At 33.6% G+C, this 6,356-nt stretch overlaps 1 pseudogene; it reads left to right on the forward strand.

Annotated features, from left to right (window-relative positions):
- Nucleotides 1-1,731: 1,731 nt before the first annotated feature.
- Nucleotides 1,732-3,058, forward strand: LOC148211317 (uncharacterized; annotated as a pseudogene).
- The last annotated feature ends 3,298 nt before the right edge of the window (nt 3,059-6,356 follow it).

Consider the following 6,356-nt stretch of genomic DNA (forward strand, 5'->3'; position numbering starts at 1 on the left):
AATTTATTATTTATTTTTTAGCTCACAGCACTGGTTTATGTGATTGAATTCATTGCTTTTCCTATTTTTTTCTTTTCCTACAGTTGACTATGCATTAGTGATGACCTTTTTTCCGTAATTCCATTCTTATGTGTCAAGTGCTGCCTTTTATATATTTTATGAATTTAGAATTCATAAATTGAGTTTTCGGTAATTATTTATTTATGAGCACTGTGTATAATATATAAATTATTTATGATGCATTTCGTAATATCTATATTGGGTTATAAAATTTGTGCACTAAATTTATATTGTGTATGATTATGTTGTTTTCTCAATATATGCTTTATTTTAGAAAATCATGAATTCAAATTTTGGTGAATTTAATTTTATGGTTAATAGAGTTGTGTTAAACATATAATTGAATAATTGAAATTCGATGTCACCAAAATGATTCTTTTTTGGTGATTATTGATGAATGTGTTTACTATTTTAGTGATCGTATATTTTTTCAAATATTAGTTGGCCCAAAGGAAGGTTAATATTTGACGTAAATTAAAAAAAAATTGTGGTGATAAATATGTGATAATTATAAAGCTTTTGGGCATGTGAATAATCAATCGGTCCACATATAGGTTTTGTTATTTGACGTGCATTTATTGTTAATAAGATCACTACGCCAAGATTACCACTTACAGTCAATATTACTGTACAAAAGTTTGATGTTGATGTTGTGTTAGGTATCTTGCGAATCGATTAACCATTATTTGAATTTTAGGATTAGTATGGTTAATTGTTAAATATTAACAATTATTAATGTGAGCAGTATCATATGTTTAAATTTGCTTTCTTAACAGGTGATATTTCTATAAGTTTTGCTATTCAAAACAATATTCTTATTCTTAATGGTTCAAATTTCAAAGATTAAAAAGAAAACATGGTTGCAATTTTAGGCTGCATGGATCTGGACCTTGCATTTAGGATATAGCAACTCTTTTCTCATTCAGTTGAGAGTTCTTTTAGTGAGAGGAATCTCTTTTGTTGGATCGGTATGAGAACCTTAGAAAGGATGAATAAGATTTAATGAAACTTTATAAATTTTTTAATACGGTGACTCCAATTTAAACAATTATACGAAGTTTTTACAAATAAATCATTTTCACAAAATTAATCAATAAATTAGAAATACATTTCTATCAACCTAATTAATCTAAATGTAAACACTGACTATAAACATGAATAAAAAATTCTAGCAATTAATTTCATGCAATTTATAATAAAGAAAATTAATTGCAAAAATTAAATAGAATAGGGTTAGAGAAAATGACATCGGAAATTTTATAGTGGTTCGACCACATCAACCTACTCCACTTCCCAAGCTCCTCTTGGGTGTTCAATTAAAGAACTCGACTCTTTCCACGACTTAGAGTACAACCAATACAATGTTTTTTTTTCCAAAAGCAAGAACGATAAAACCGTTACAATGCTCTTTTTCAGGCTCAAGAGCAACCCTTGCAATAGTTTTGAAATTTGTAGTACAATCTCTCAAACTCTCACAACCTCACAATCAACTCATCACTGTCATGGTTTGCACATTTTTTCTTCGAGCCGTCATCTTCCGCTGGTTGCCTTTCACTGTTGTCGCTGGTTGACTTCTGCTGCTGGTCACCGTCATCGTCGCCACCTAGGGTTTAATCGTTTTGCTACTAGTTTTTGTTACCATTGTGGTTGGTTGTTGCAGAATCAGTAGCCATGGTTGATGTATCTTCAAAGAAAACAGATCATCCATATAACTCTAAGATTTATGAAACCCTGTTCAACCCTAGTGGTCATATTGTCCAAATAACTAACATTCGGCTTAGTAGAGACAATTTTCTACATTGGTCTCAAAGTGCTTGGATGTATCTTCGTGGAAAAGACAAAATTGGCTACATTACTAAAGATAAAATAGCGTCGGCTGCAGAAGATCCTTTATTCACTATGTGGGACATTGAAAATTTCATGGTAATAACTTGGTTAGTTAATTCCATAGACGTGGAGATCAGTGGCAATTATATGTGTTATTCCACTGCAAAGAAATTATGGGGCAATGTGAAAGAGATGTATTATGATATGGGGAATCAGTCTCAAGCTTTTAAACTGACTTTAAAGTTGAGTGAAATTCGACAAGGAACAGATATAGTTACAAAGTATTTTAACTCTTTGAAAAGGATTTGGCAAGATTTAGATTCATTTGATATTCATGAGTGGAAATTCTCAGATGACTCTAAACTTTATCTAAAATAATCGTAGAAGAAATTCGAATTTACAAACTTTTTATTACCTTGGATGTGGAATTTCATGAGGTCAGGGGTAGGATTATTGGTAAGCAATCACTTCCAACAATTGGTGAAATTTTTTTTGAAGTTCGTCGTGAAGAAAGTCATCGGAATGTTATGCTCGGTAAGAAAAGTACAAGCAACACTGTTAAAGATTCTGCATTGATGATTATAACATCTGCGAATAAGGCATCAAATCATCAAAGTAAGGGGAATGAGAAATCTCGCATATGGTGTGATTATTGTAATAAATCTTGACACACTCGTGAAACGTTCTGGAGGCTTCAGGAAAATGCATTTTTGTGGGGCACCTCAAAGACAAAAGGGTTATAAGTGTTTGATCCTACAACAAAAAAATGTTATGTCAGTATGGATGTGTCTTTTTTACAAATTCAACCATCTTTTACCCAAAATTCCCTTTAGGATGAGGAATCCAGTTACGAAGGTAATTTTTGGGATATCTCTACCCTTATTCCTAATATCATCCTAATGTTTTTAGTTCCTCAATGCCAAGTGTAGAAGATTCTTATTATGGGGAAGAAACACTACAAAATGATCCTAGTGATCAAAACCTTGAGCTTCAGGTTTATACAAGAAGGCGACCAAATCAAATGAATGAAGCTCATAAAGTTGACTTGTCACCAACCTGGTCTAATACTTTGAAGAATGATACTGAAAATTATGGTAAGGAATCTCATATTCCTACTTCATCTCCCATTCAAAACATCTTACCTGATGTGTCTAATCTTGTGATTCCATAGCTCTTAAAAAAGGTATCTATAGGTGCACTAAATATCTTCTTGCAAATTATCTTTCATATGAAAACCTTTCAAATAGTCATAGAACTTTCACCTATAGGATCAAGAACATGGAGGAACATTCAGGAGGCCCTAAATGATTCGAATTGGAAATTAGCAGTTATGGGATATTACACTTGGGATATTGTAGATTTTCCAAGAGAGAAGAAAAATGTAGGATGCAAATGGGTTTTCACTATAAAATGCAATGCTGACGGTAGTATTGAGAGATACAAAGCAAGATTGGTAGCTAAAGGTTTTACTCAAACCTATGGGATTGACTATCAGGAAAAATTTACCCTTGTTGCTAACATTAACTCTATTAGAGTTCTTTTATCTATTGTTGTTAACCTAGATCGGCCGCTTCACCAATTGGATGTCAATAATGCTTTTCTCAACGGAGAACTTAAAGAATATGTATTTATGGATTTACCCCTAGTTTGGAAATGGATATTGGAAATAATGAAGTATGCAAATTAAAGAAACCTTTCTATAGTCTATAACAGTCCCCTCGAGCATGGTGTGAACGTTTTGAGAAAGCAGTACTAGCTAAGGATTCCTTCAAAACAAACAAGATCATGCTATCTTTTATAAGCATAGTGGAAATTACAAAATGGTTATTTTGATTGTTTATGTTGATGATATTATCCTCACAAGCAATGATGTAAAAAGATTAGTCTCTTTAAAGAAAATACTTGCCATTGAATTTTATTAATGATTTTGGAAACTTTGAAATATTTCCTAGGGATGAAATTTTCTAGATCAACAAAGGAATTTTTTTTTAATCAAAGGAAATACACACTACAAAAAACTGGGCTTTTAGAGACACTTTTAGAGGCAGAAGATCGAAGTTGTCGCTAAAAAACACTATGAGCGACGCCAGCATAGCCATGTGTCGCTAAATAATATTAGCGACGGGAGAAAAAAGCAGTGATAAGAAAACAATAGCCAATTGGATCTAAGAACCCTTATGGTTATGCAAACCCCTAGATCACAAATGTTAAAACCCCCAAATCGAGATGATGTCAACCCAAGGAAGAAGTTAGAACGGATTTACCTTGATGATCAATATCAAGAGTAGAGAAAACTTGTTTCTAAACTCAAGATTCGAACCACTCCACAAATAGCTTGATCAAGACTACTTGAATGATTCTAGCATGCAAATCTAACACTCAAGAATTGCAAAGAAAAACAAGCTCAAGGCTTTTTGAAGCAAAATAGCAACTTCATTCAATCATCAAAATCTATCTTTCAAAGGAAACAAGCTAGGCTATTTATAGCCTCCAAAACAACCCTAAAAGTAACCTAAAGGCATTTGAAAGGTTGTAACTCCCAATTACATGATGGCCATAACATCCACTAGCTAAAATGTAACTTAAAACACATAAATGAAATGTTTAAAACTGAAAATATAATAAAAAGATGTTTAAATCTGAGAATTGAAGTCTTGGTCACCCTTCAAAGTCTTTGTAACCTCCCAATTATAAATGAAGCTTCACTTGAAGTAGTTTGAAGTGTAGTTCCATTAATTGATGGATAACTTGCAATAAATGAAGCTTGAGATGCACTTAAGTTCATTTAATGCAACTTGAGTTCCTTGAATTGAACTTGGCTTTATTGAATGCAACTTGAGTTAAACTCCACTTCAACTTCAGCTCCTTTAAATGAACTTAGAGTTCATTTAATGCAACGCCTCCCTTAAGCTCTACTTGGAAGATATTGACTTGAAAAGTTCCATCTCTCTCTTGATCATCCCTAGCCGAGCTCACCAAGTATTGAACATGAGAAAGTAAAGCTTGTTGTAGCTTCTTGGCTCTTGATCTCGTTATGGGTCCTTGAGGCATGACAATGGTGCTTCCTTGGTTCACATCAAGCATCATCGTTGATATCTTATATTTAGCGACGCTGTTTAAAAGCGGTGTCGCTAACTAATTATTTAGCGAAGTGAACTTAAGCTGGCGTCGCTGATAAAGAATTTCAGCGATGAAAAGTCTATTTAGATTTCAAATTGAGTTTCTTTTTTGCCATTTTTGAAACCCTCAACCTTTTCTCTCTTTTCTCTTTGAAGCTGGCACCGTCGTTCGCCTTGCTGCCACCCGTTCATCAGCTGCCGCCGCTATCGCTCACTAGTGCTGTTGCTGCCATCCCTCACCCGTGCTACCGCCGCCGCCGCTAGTCACGACGCTGCCCCCGTCATCCTACACCTACACTGCTTTCCTCGTCTATCACCACCACTGCCTCCCTTTTTCGTACCACCGCCATCGCCTCACTCTTTCGTACAGTTGCCGCCATTCACTCGTCGGCTCCATTACCAAGACCGTTCGCCGCCACTACCACCGGCATTCATCACCACCGTGAAGTAGGATTTCGAACCCAAATTGTTTGGAGGAAAAAACTGTCATAAATGATGGGGGCGTGTTTTTGGTAGGAAAAAACGTAATTTTTCGGATTTTGTAAGTTTTATGACAGTTAAAAACTGTCACGAAAACTGAATTTATGACTGAAAAACTGTCACAAAATGGTGGAGGCGCGATTTTGGCCAGAAAAAACGGCAATGTACGAAAATTTTCATGCTTTATGACATTTTATAGCTGTCAAGAAAAAAAAAATGTTCACGTATTCCATGACAATTACTTAGACCATCTTGAGAATGTATGACATACAAAAAGTGTCACAAATGATTTTGATCTAATTCTACACATGGCTTTATATTGCTTGGTGCCTTTTTTTTACTTGTTCAAAGAATCATCTATTATACTTTTTGAATAACTGTTTACTATTTGAGTGTATCAATAATTTGAATGTGAGGTAACAAAATAAATAACAATAGCATGTGTAGAATTAATTACCAACAATAATCTCATCTTCCTTCGATTCTTAATATTTGATAATTAAGAGAAAAAAACCATTTCATATATTTGAAAATTCATTAGTTCATATTAATGAATTCTAAACAATTTTCAAATTGTACACATACTATTGTTGTAAATCACTTTAGTTTTTAGTTAAGTGTAAGTTGTAAATAGTAATTAACTAAAACATATCTAATTCTACAAAAGATTGTTTTTGTAAAAAACATTGCAATGAATCGAAATTGGATAACTTTGAAAGATCGAAGATGTAGTCAATACTTTGACGGGGATCAGCAGTTTTATGGAAGTTGCTAAGAATTATTTGGATGCAAAAGGAAAAACAAGATATCCTTGTTCGAACTGTCTAAATGTCTTTATGAATAAATTAAATGATATAAAGCGTCATTTAT

The sequence above is a fragment of the Momordica charantia genome, assembly GCF_013281855.1.
Source record: "Momordica charantia cultivar OHB3-1 chromosome 5 unlocalized genomic scaffold, Mcharantia_2.0 BLBB01000005.1, whole genome shotgun sequence".
Classification (NCBI taxonomy): domain Eukaryota; kingdom Viridiplantae; phylum Streptophyta; class Magnoliopsida; order Cucurbitales; family Cucurbitaceae; genus Momordica; species Momordica charantia.